At 44.2% G+C, this 12495-nt stretch overlaps 1 protein-coding gene and 1 long non-coding RNA gene across 13 annotated transcripts in view; one reads left to right on the top strand and one right to left on the bottom strand.

The window, feature by feature from the left end:
* Positions 1-10475, top strand: part of LOC140899141 (uncharacterized) — a 59918-nt gene extending 49443 nt beyond the window's left edge. The window contains exon 6 of the long non-coding RNA XR_012155228.1: positions 10205-10475. This is a non-coding gene — a long non-coding RNA (uncharacterized lncRNA). The remainder of the gene's footprint in view (positions 1-10204) is intronic.
* The window catches only part of PNPLA7 (patatin like domain 7, lysophospholipase), a 439100-nt gene that overhangs the window by 141672 nt on the left and 284933 nt on the right, over positions 1-12495 (bottom strand). The window lies entirely within an intron of this gene.

The following is a 12495-nucleotide window of genomic DNA, read 5'->3' as shown; positions in this document are numbered from 1 at the left end:
GAACTGAAAAATACTATTTCTTTTTTACAGTGCAAATATTTGTAATCAAAAATCAATTTAAAGCGAGCACTGTACACTTTGTATTCTGTGTTATAATTGAAATTAATATATTTGAAAATGTAGAAAACATCCAAAAATATTTAAATAAATGGTATTCTATTATTAACAGTGTGATTCATCACGATAATTTTTTTTTAATTGCAATTACTTTTTTTAATCGCTTGACTGCCCCCAACACTTATGCCTAATTATAAAACACAAGCTACTTAATTGTTTTAACTCCAAAAAATGAAAAATACAATGAAATTACTTCTAAAATTATTATCATCATTACCTTTTTAGGAGTCTTAGGTTAGCATTTAAATGTGAATGTTATTCAAGGCTGAACAATTACAAAAGAAAAGAACAATGAAATGAAACGGAAATAAAACAAACACACAGCAACTAGAAAAGAAGAGAGTCATTTTAAAATGCAGGTATGCTAGGTAGGCAGCAGACCAACTCTCCAAGCAGCTTAATGGCTGAGCAATTATTCTCTTTGTGTTGGGGGAGGAGGTTTAATGACAGTGAACCCTCCTCTCCATCCCCTGCACCCTTCTGAGGTAATTTCCGTACGTTTGTCTAGTCTGTTTAGCTTGTAAACTCTTTGGGGACAGAGACTGTGTCTTTTAACTTGTTTAATGCTCTTTGTAAACAGCCATGTACACTGATGGCCTAGTATAAAAATAAAGATATACATACAATGTTTATTCCAGAAGATTCCACCCGATCAAGATGCTCAACTAATTCACCTTTTCCTCAAAAGGTGATATTAGCATGTGGTAAAGTGAGCGATCAAGACTTTCATGAGGCTTGCTAATATTATTAAGTGCTTGCATACGAATGCTAGAAGTCTAAATACTAAGATGGGTGACTTTGAGTACCTGCTTTTAAATGAAGATATTGACGTAATTGGCATCACAGAAACTTGGTGGGATGATGACAATCAATGGGAAACAGTAATACAGGGTACAAATATAAAGGAATGACAGACTAGGTTGCGCTGGTGGGGGAATGGCACTATATGTGAAAGAAAGCAGAGTCCAAAATAGTAAAAATCTTAAAAGACTCAAACTGTATCATAGAATCTCTATAGATAAAAATTCCATGCTTGAGTAACAGCATAGAACTAGGAATATACTACTGACCATGATACTAACAATGATTAATTTCCCTAAGCATTTCAGAGAGAGACTACAAAAACAGAAAACCTAATAACTATGTGGAATTTCAACTATCCCCATATCGACTGGGTACACGTCACCTCAGGACAAGCTGCAGAGGTAAAATTTAGAGACACCATTAATGACGGCTTCTTGGAGCAGCTAGTCCTGGAACCCACCCGGGGAGAGGCAAGTCTTCATGTAGTCCTAAGTGGAGCACAGGATCTGATCCAAGAGGCAAACATGGCTGAACTCTTCAGAAATAGCGACTATACTGTAGGGTATTTAACATCTGTGGAGGGGGAAAATACCAAAGAAACCCATCACAATAGCATTTAACCTTAAAGAAGGGGAACTACACAAAAATGAGGAGACTAGTTAAATGGAATTAAAAGGAACTGTTACAAGAGTGAAATGCTTGTAAGCTGCATGGAGATAATAAAAACATCATATTAGAGTCTCGAACTAAATTAAAATTAAATTTAAAAAAAACAGTAAGAGGACCAAAAAAAAAAATGCCACCATTGCTAAATAACAGAGTAAAAAAGGCAATTAGAGGCAACAAGGAGTTACTTAAAAATCGGAAGTCAAACACTAGGGAGGAAAATAGAAAGGAGCATATACTCTGGCAAATCAAGTGTAAAAGTGTAATTAAGCAGCCAAAAAAGCACTTGAAGAACAACTAGCAAAACACAAAAACTAACAGCATTTTTTGTTAACGTACATCAGAAGCAGGAAGCTGCCAAACAATCAGTGAAGCGACTGACAATCAAGGTGTTAAAGGAAGACAAGGCCATTGCAGAGAAATTAAATGAATTCTTTGCATTGGTCTTCACTGCAGAGCATGTGAGGGAGATTCTTTTTAGGTGACAAATCTGAGGAACTGTCCCAGACTGAGGTGTCAATGGAGACGGTTTTGGAACAAACTGATAAAATTAAAGAGTAATAAGTCACCAGGAGCAGATGGTATTGTAGAACTACTAACTGTGGTACAAGGAAAAGGAGTACTTGTGACACCCGTTGTTTCATGTTCTCTGTGTATACAAAATCTCCCCGCTGTGTTTTCCACTACGTGCATCCGATGAAGTGAGCTGTAGCTCAGGAAAGCTTATCCTCAAATAATGTGTTAGTCTCTAAGGTGCCACAAGTCCTCCTTTTCTTTTTGCGGATACAGACTAACACGGCTGATACTCTGATAACTACTGTATGCAACCTATTGCTTAAATCAGCCTCTGTACCAGATGATTGGAGGATAGCTAACATGACACCAATTTTTTTAAAGGCTACAGAGACTTTAATACCTGCCAAATTGGTTGAAACTATAGTAAAGAACAGAATTATCAGACACACAGATGAACACGATTCTTTGGGGAAAAGTCAACATGGTTTTTGTAAAGGGAAAAGACAGTTACCTTTTCCGTAACTGGTGTTCTTCGGGATGTGTTGCTCATGTCCATTCCACAATAGGTGTGCGTGCTCACCACGTGCACCGGTGCCGGAAGTTTTTCCCCAGCAGTACTCGTAGGGGAGCGCCCCTAGCAACCTCTGGAATGGCGCCACTTTGGCTGCACACTCCCCCCACCCTCAGTTCCTTCTTACCAGACAACTCTGATAGTGGGGAAGGAGGGCGGGATGTGGAATGGACATGAGCAACACATCTCGAAGAACTAAATAAGAAATAAACTAATAAGACTAAAGAGGATCTTAGGGATAATGGTAGCATGACAAATGGGAATGAGGATATGCAGGTAGACATTACCATATTTGAGGGAGAAGCGAAACTCAAACAGCTTAATGGGACTAAATTGGGGGGCCCAGATAACCTTCATCCAAGAATATTAAAGGAATTGGCACATGAAATTGCAAGCCCATTAGCAAGAATTTTTAATGAATCTGTAAACTCAGGGGTTGTACCATATGATTGGAGAATTGCTAACATAGTTCCTATTTTTAAGAAAGGGAAAAAAAGTGATCCAGGTAATTATAGGCCTGTTAGTTTGACATCTGTAGTATGCAAGGTCTTGGAAAAAATTCTGAAGGAGAAGGTAATTAAGGACATTGAAGTCAATGGTAAATGGGACAAAATACAACATGGTTTTACAAAAGGTAGATCGTGCCAAACCAACCTGATCTCCTTCTTTGAGAAAGTAACAGATTTTTTAGACAAAGGAAACGCAGTGGATCTAATTTACCTAGATTTCATGAGGAATTATTAGTTAAATTGGATAAGATGGGGATCAATAGAAAAATTGAAAGGTGGATAAGGAATTGGTTAAAGGGGAGAATACAACGGGTCCTACTGAAAGGTGAACTGTCAGGCTGGAGGGAGGTTAACAGTGGAGTTCCTCAAGGAGCGGTTTTGGGACCAATCTTATTTAATCTTTTTATTACTGACCTTGGCACAAAAAGTGGGAGTGTGCTAATAAAGTTTCCGGATGATACAAAGCTGGGAGGTATTGCCAATTTAGAGAAGGACAGGGATATCCTACAGGAGGATCTGGATGACCTTGTAAACTGGAGTAATAGTAATAGGATGAAATTTAATAGTGAGAAGTGTAAGGTCATGCATTTCGGGATTAATAACAAGAATTTTAGTTATAAACTGGGGACGCATCAATTAGAAGTAACAGAGGAGGAAAAGGACCTTGGAGTTGATCATAGGATGACTATGAGCCGCCAATGTGATATGGCTGTGAAAAAAGCTAATGCGGTCTTGGGATGCATCAGGAGAGGTATTTCCAGTAGGGATAAGGAGGTATTAGTACCGTTATACAAGGCACTGGTGAGACCTCACCTGGAATATTGTGTGCAGTTCTGGTCTCCCATGTTTAAGAAGGATGAATTCAAACTGGAACAGGTACAGAGAAGGGCTACTAGGATGATCCTAGGAATGGAAAACTTGTCTTATGAAAGGAGACTCAAGGAACAATCAGGAACCTTCTCAAGACAATTAAGACAGACAGGCTGATTAGAACACCTGCAGCCAATCAAGAAGCTGCTAGAATCAATTAAGGCAGGCTAATTAGGGCACCTGGGTTTAAAAAGGAGCGCACTTCCGTTTTGGTGCGCGTGTAAGGAGCTGGGAGCAAGAGGCACTAGGAGCTGAGAGTGAGAATGTGGACTGTTGGAGGACTGAGGAGTACAAGCATTATCAGACACCAGGAGGAAGGTCCTATGATGAGGATAAAGAAGGTGTTGGGAGGAGGCCATGGGGAAGTAGCCCAGGGAGTTGTAGCTGTCTCACAGCTGTTCTAGGAGGCACTCTAGACAGCTGCATTCCACAGGGCCCTGGGCTGGAACCCGGAGCAGAGAGCGGGCCCGGGTTCCCCCCAAACCTCCCAACTCCTGGTCAGACACAGGAGGAGTTGATCTGGACTGTGGGTTCACAAAAACGGCCAAACTAAGGGCTGCCGTGAAGCTCCAAGGTGAGCAAATCCACCAATAAGCGCAAGACCCACAAGGTAGAGGAGGAACTTTGTCACAATGGATACAGGAAGTGATCCAGTTGGAGAGCTGCTGAGTGAAGACTGGCCAATCTTTCATTCCTTTGGCTGTGGCGATGAACAGCTGCGAAAACTTCCTGAATGGTTTTGTCCATTCCAGGTAAAAAGCCAGGGCCCTTCTCACATCTAGCATGTGTAGGTAGTACTTCTCACTAGACGCCTGGGTCTTGGGACAGAGCAACGGCAGGAAAATGTCCTGGCCCATATGATAGGCGGAGACCACCTTAGGGAGGAACGAAGGGTGTGGGCGGAGCTGGACCTTATCCTTATGGAATACCAGGTACAGCTGTCAGGGCCTGGAACTCCGAGACCTTTAAGAACATAAAAATGGCCATACTGTACAGTCCAATATCCTGTCTACTAACGGTGGCCAACGCCAGGTGCCCCAGAGGGAGTGAACCTAACAGATAATGATCAAGTGATCTCTCTCCTGCCATCCATCTCCACCCTCTGACAAACAGAGGCTAAGGACACCATTCCTTACCCATCCTGGCTAATAGCCATTAAAGCAGTTAAATTCATGGAGATTATCCAGTTCTCTTTTAAACCCTGTTATAGTCCTAACCTTCACAACCTCCTCAGGCAAGGACTTCCACAGGTTGACTGTGCTCTGAGTGAAGAACTTCTTCCTTTTATTTGTTTTAAACCTGCTGCCCATTAATTTCATCTGGTGGTCCCCAGTTCTTAGATTATGGAAACAAGTAAATAACTTTTCCTTATTCACTTTCTTCACACCACTCATGATTTTATAGACCTCTATCATATCCCCCCTTAGTCTCCTCTTTTCCAAGATGAAAAGTCCTAGCCTCTTTAATCTCTCCTCATATGGGACCCTGTCCAAACCCCTAATCATTTTAGTTGCCCTTTTCTGAACGTTTTCTAATGCCAGTATATCTTTTTTAAGATGAGGGGACCACATCTGTACGCAGTATTCAAGATTTGGGCGTACCATGGATTTATATAAGGGCAATAAGATATTCTCCATCTTATTCTCTATTCCTTTTTTAATGATTCCTAACTTCCCGTTTGTTTTTTGGACTGCCACTGCACACTGCGTGGACGTCTTTAGAGAACCATCCACGATGATTCCAAGATCTTTCCCCTGATTGGTTGTAGCTAAATTAGCCCCCATCATATTGTATGTATAGTTGGGGTTATTTTTTCCAATGTGCATTACTTTACACTTATCCACATTACATTTCATTTGCCATTTTGTTGCCCAATCACTTAGTTTTGTGAGATCTTTTTGAAGTTCTTCACAGTATGCTTTGGTCTTAACTATCTCGAGCAGTTTCATATCATCTGTAAACTTTGCCACCTCACTGTTTACCCTTTTCTCCATATCATTTATGAATAAGTTGAATAGGATTGGTGCTAGGGCTGACCCTTGGGGAACACCACTAGTTACCCCTCTCCATTCTGAAAATTTACTATTTATTCCTACCCTTTGTTCCCTGTCTTTTAACCCTTCTAGCAGACGTGATCACCACAAGAAAGGCTACTTTCCATGAGAGGTGGGACCAGGAGTATGTAGCAAGCGGCCCAAATGGAGGTCCTGTTAGCCTGGCCAGAACCAAGTTCAGGTCCCACTGAGGGACTGGGGCTCTAATATAAGGAAAGAGGTGGTGCAAGCACTTAAGGAATCAACCGGTCATGGCATGAGAGAATATTGTGTGGCCCTGTACCAGCAGGTGGAAGGCTGATATGTAGGGGTGAAAGTAAGTCGAGTGACTTACCGGTATGCTGGGGCCAGCTTTGGCCCCTGGAAGGGGCGGGGTTGAGGGGGTCAGAGCCAGCCCGAGCCCACCCTGTAAGGTAAGTGGCCCCCCACCAGGGTAGCAGCAGCAGCCTGGGGCTCCAGGGGCTATTTAAGGGGCCTGGGACTCCCCTGCTTCTACCACCCCGGTCCTTTAAATAGCCCCCGGAGCCCTGGGGAAGTGGCGGGGCTCCAGCGGCTATTTAAAGGACCGGGGTGGCAGAGGCAGCTGGAGCCCTGGCCCTTTAAATAGCCCCGGAGTCCCCCCCCCCCACCCTAGAACTCTGGGAGCTGTTTAAAGGGCCCGGGGCTCCCCTGCTTCTACCGCCCCAGCCCTTTAAATAGCCCCCGGAGCCCTGGAGTAGTGGTGGCGGGGCTCCGGCGGCTATTTAAAGGGCTGGGGCGGTAGAAGCAGGGGAGCCCCAGGCCCTTTAAATAGCCGCTGGAGCCCTGCAGCTGCTACCCCAGGGCTAGAGCAGTGGGGCTCTGGAGGCAATTTAAAGGGCCTGGGGCTCTTGCCAGTACGCCGTACCAGGGCATACCGGCTTACTTTCACCTCTGCCGATATGGTTGCCAGATGCACTTTGACGGACGAAGGCGCTAAGCCCTGGGCTCTGAGATGAAGGAGGTAATCCAGAATAAGCTGGATCGGGGCAACCACTGCGAGATACCCCGATCAGCAGCCTACCTGGAAAACCAAGACCATTTTGCCAGGTAGGCCTGATGCACGGAGGGCCTCCTGCTCATAGAATCATAGATCATAGAATCATAGAATATCAGGGTTGGAAGGGACCCCAGAAGGTCATCTAGTCCAACCCCCTGCTCAAAGCAGGACCAATTCCCAGTTAAATCATCCCAGCCAGGGCTTTGTCAAGCCTGACCTTAAAAACCTCTAAGGAAGGAGATTCTACCACCTCCCTAGGTAACGCATTCCAGTGTTTCACCACCCTCTTAGTGAAAAAGTTTTTCCTAATATCCAATCTAAACCTCCCCCACTGCAACTTGAGACCATTACTCCTCGTTCTGTCATCTGCTACCATTGAGAACAGTCTAGAGCCATCCTCTTTGGAACCCCCTTTCAGGTAGTTGAAAGCAGCTATCAAATCCCCCCTCATTCTTCTCTTCTGCAGGCTAAACAATCCCAGCTCCCTCAGCCTCTCCTCATAACTCATGTGTTCCAGTCCCCTAATCATTTTTGTTGCCCTTCGCTGGACTCTCTCCAATTTATCCACATCCTTCTTGAAGTGTGGGGCCCAAAACTGGACACAGTACTCCAGATGAGGCCTCACCAATGTCGAATAGAGGGGAACGATCACGTCCCTCGATCTGCTCGCTATGCCCCTACTTATACATCCCAAAATGCCATTGGCCTTCTTGGCAACAAGGGCACACTGCTGACTCATATCCAGCTTCTCGTCCACTGTCACCCCTAGGTCCTTTTCTGCAGAACTGCTGCCTAGCCATTCGGTCCCTAGTCTGTAGCTGTGCATTGGGTTCTTCCGTCCTAAGTGCAGGACCCTGCACTTATCCTTATTGAACCTCATCAGATTCCTTTTGGCCCAATCTTCCAATTGGTCTAGGTCCTTCTGTATCCTATCCCTCCCCTCCAGCGTATCTACCACTCCTCCCAGTTTAGTATCATCCGCAAATTTGCTGAGAGTGCAATCCACACCATCCTCCAGATCATTTATGAAGATATTGAATAAAACCGGCCCCAGGACCGACCCTTGGGGCACTCCACTTGATACCGGCTGCCAACTAGACATGGAGCCATTGATCACTACCCGTTGAGCCCGACAATTTAGCCAGCTTTCTACCCACCTTATAGTGCATTCATCCAGCCCATACTTCCTTAACTTGCTGACAAGAATACTGTGGGAGACCGTGTCAAAAGCTTTGCTAAAGTCAAGAAACAATACATCCACTGCTTTCCCTTCATCCACAGAACCAGTAATCTCATCATAAAAGGCGATTAGATTAGTCAGGCATGACCTTCCCTTGGTGAATCCATGCTGGCTGTTCCTGATCACTTTCCTCTCATGCAAATGCTTCAGGATTGATTCTTTGAGGACCTGCTCCATGATTTTTCCAGGGACTGAGGTGAGGCTGACTGGCCTGTAGTTCCCAGGATCTTCCTTCTTCCCTTTTTTAAAGATTGGCACTACATTAGCCTTTTTCCAGTCATCCGGGACTTCCCCGGTTCGCCACGAGTTTTCAAAGATAATGGCCAGTGGCTCTGCAATCACAGCCGCCAATTCCTTCAGCACTCTCGGATGCAACTCGTCCGGCCCCATGGACTTGTGCACGTCCAGCTTTTCTAAATAGTCCCTAACCGCCTCTATCTCCACAGAGGGCTGGCCATCTCTTCCGCATTTTGTGATGCCCAGCGCAGCAGTCTGGGAGCTGACCTTGTTAGTGAAAACAGAGGCAAAAAAAGCATTGAGTACATTAGCTTTTTCCACATCCTCTGTCACTAGGTTGCCTCCCTCATTCAGTAAGGGGCCCACACATTCCTTGGCTTTCTTCTTGTTGCCAACATACCTGAAGAAACCCTTCTTGTTACTCTTGACATCTCTGGCTAGCTGCAGCTCCAGGTGCGATTTGGCCCTCCTGATAACATTCCTACATGCCCGAGCAATATTTTTATACTCTTCCCTGGTCATATGTCCAACCTTCCACTTCTTGTAAGCTTCTTTTTTATGTTTAAGATCCGCTAGGATTTCACCATTAAGCCAAGTTGGTCGCCTGCCATATTTACTATTCTTTCGACTCATCGGGATGGTTTGTCCCTGTAACCTCAACAGGGATTCCTTGAAATACACCCAGCTCTCCTGGACTCCTTTCCCCTTCAAGTTAGTCCCCCAGGGGATCCTGGCCATCCGTTCCCTGAGGGAGTCGAAGTCTGCTTTCCTGAAGTCCAGGGTCCGTATCCTGCTGCTTACCTTTGTTCCCTGCGTCAGGATCCTGAACTCAACCAACTCATGGTCACTGCCTCCCAGATTCCCATCCACTTTTGCTTCCCCCACTAATTCTACCCGGTTTGTGAGCAGCAGGTCAAGAAAAGCACCCCCCCTAGTTGGCTCCTCTAGCACTTGCGCCAGGAAATTGTCCCCTACGCTTTCCAAAAACTTCCTGGATTGTCTATGCACCGCTGTATTGCTCTCCCAGCAGATATCAGGAAAATTAAAGTCACCCATGAGAATCAGGGCATGCGATCTAGTAGCTTCCGTGAGCTGCCGGAAGAAAGCCTCATCCACCTCATCCCCCTGGTCCGGTGGTCTATAGCAGACTCCCACCACTACATCACTCTTGTTGCACACACTTCTAAACTTAATCCAGAGACACTCAGGTTTTTCTGCAGTTTCGTACCGGAAACTTTCAGCACTTTCATTCACTTTCAGCAGCCTAATTCGACAGCCCAACAGTTACTTAACTTCTTTCAGAATTTGCTTACATCTCCAATCTGCTCCCATTTTAACAACAGAGCTTCAGGCTATTGGGAGTAGCTGCTGTTTACTTAATCAAAACTAAGAAGGTAAGAGAGAGAATAAGAAAAAGCAGTTTAGACAAATGTGCAATGGTAATTATTCCAAAGAATTTCAAGCATGCTGGAATGAATCAGCACAATTATTGTAAAAATAGAAAAGTATAATTTAAAAAGGACGCTGTCAAGTTATCAATCGTACCTAAAAAAAATCCTTTCGTGTTCTGTGTTCTTAATAAAATTTTTTCTATTTATGCAGGATGTTTCTTTGGCCTTTTTTGGCTTGGAAAATAATTCTTTGCATTCCTAACGTGCCCTTCATCAGAGGCTTTCCACCATGTACACAGAAAAGGAAAACTGGCCCGCAGCTGGCTGAGTTCTACTACTGTTTCATAAGAAGTCAGAAAGTTTCTGCTTACTCCCTTAGAGGTAAATCCTTTTATGTAAAGTTAACCGAGCAAATTGTTCCTGCTAATGAGCACTCCCTAACTGGCTCACATGAATCTTTTCTTTCTGGCGTTCTAACTTCATTTCTGCTTCACATTTGAGTTTCATAATAAATATTGTGACAAAGTTCCTCCTCTGTCTTGGTGGGTCCTGCGCTTATTGGCAGATTTGCTCACCTCAGAGATACACGGCAGCCCTCAGTTTGGCCACTTTTGCTAGCGGCTTAAACCTGCCGTTCACTCAGCTAACCTCATCACTGGCCAGCATGGGAAAAAGAAAGGAGAACAATCCCCACAGTCTCTGCTGGTCCACCTAGTGGGTCGGGGAACAGGCCAGGGACTCTGGTGGGACCCACAGTCCAGGTCAACTCCTCCTATATCCAATCAGGAGTTGGGGGGAACCCGGGCCCACCCTCTACTCCGGGTTCCAGCCCAGGGCCCTGTGGATCACAGGTTCACAGAGTTTTGTGTAACACCTGTGTGACAGCTACAACTCCCTGGGCTACTTCCCCATGGCCTCATCCCAACACCTTCTGTATGCTCATCAGGACCTTCCTCCTGATGCCAGATCGCGTTTGTACTCCTCAGTCCTCCAGCAGCACGCCCTCTCACTCTCAGCTCCTTGCATGCTCCGCACTGACTGAAGTGAGGTCCTTTTTAAACCAGGTGCCCTGATTAGCCTGCCTGTCTTAATTGATTCTAGCAGCTTCTTAATTGGCTCCAGGTGTCCTAATTAGCCTGTCTGCCTTAACTGGTTCCAGCAAGTTCCTGATTGTTCTGGAACTGCCCCTGTTACCTTACCCAGGGAAAAGGGACCTGTTTAACCTGGGACTAATATATCTGCCTTCTATCACTCTCCTGTAGCCATCTGGCCTGACCCTGTCACAATATTTATACTTTGAAATTCACATCCATAGTAAATGGAAAGTTTTCTGGTTGAGACTTTCAGAATGTGTGTGTGTGTGTATGTATGTATGTATAAAATACTTTTTTCATATCAAGTGCCACTATTTTAAGGTCACATCTTTAGGGATCTATCAGGCCTAGAAACAAGTGCTAGTCACCCCTTTGGAAAGCTGGGAACGTACCCTTTCTCATAGGATAAAAGAAGGGCAGGTGTGGAGTTCAGAGGTGTATGATAAATGCAATATTTTCATCACCACCACACTCAGGGAGAGGATGGCTCTAGCCCCAGTTTGCCACTAACTCCCTGCGTGACCTTGGCCAAGTCGTTGCCCCTATCTTTGCTAGGGTTCCCCCATAGCTAAAGAGAGTATCAAAGCAGATAGTTATTGCTGGGCTGAATCCCCACATTTTCTTAAATAAACCAGTGAAGTTAAATTTAGATAAAATGGGAGGATTTACTATAAACTCCATTTTTTTAAAATGGGGGAGAGGAGAGATGCAAATCACTCTGAATTACTAATTTTGTAACTGGAGTGCACTATCAATAACCTGAGATGCCACAAAGCATAGTTTCTGCTCTGTGCCCACTAAGGAATAGACAAATGATTTACAATTACATTTTATAAAAGAGGAAAAAATGCTTCCAGAGAATTTGAGATGATACTTCTCTCCTGTTTATAATCCTAATTCAAATGGATGTATTAAAATCCCTTCAAAAATAGAATGTGTGAGAGAGGTGAATCATATAGTGTACACTTGTTTTTTTTTAATATATACAGAATAACATGGGCAGAAGATTAACCATAGATTCAGAATATTTCAGGGTTGAATAAACAATAACAAGACCTGATGAATGAATAATTTCAATTTCAGTATGCTAAAAATCTGGTCTATTGGCTATGTTCTGGATTATGCGGTGTTTGTGTTTATGGCACTTTACGCTCCCACTGTGGCCGTCTGCTCCATTCTTCAGCTGATGAGGTTGGTCTTGTACAGTATTGTCTGCTCACAAGAAGCAAGTGAAAAGGACACTAGGGAAGTCAGATGGTAACAAAGGAAAACTTGCCCCCCTTTGTTACGGTAGGGTCTCAACGTGAGCAGCCATTTTGTTTCAAAAATAGGCAGTGTAGCCTTTTTTTTTTTTTTTAAACATACTAAAGTTATCTGCCGGGCACTTAGGATCCAGCTGTAGTTTTCT

The sequence above is a fragment of the Lepidochelys kempii genome, chromosome 16 (assembly GCF_965140265.1).
Source record: "Lepidochelys kempii isolate rLepKem1 chromosome 16, rLepKem1.hap2, whole genome shotgun sequence".
NCBI lineage: Eukaryota > Metazoa > Chordata > Testudines > Cheloniidae > Lepidochelys > Lepidochelys kempii.
Note: the sequence above shows the minus strand (reverse complement) of the source record. Positions and strands in the feature narration are given on the sequence as shown.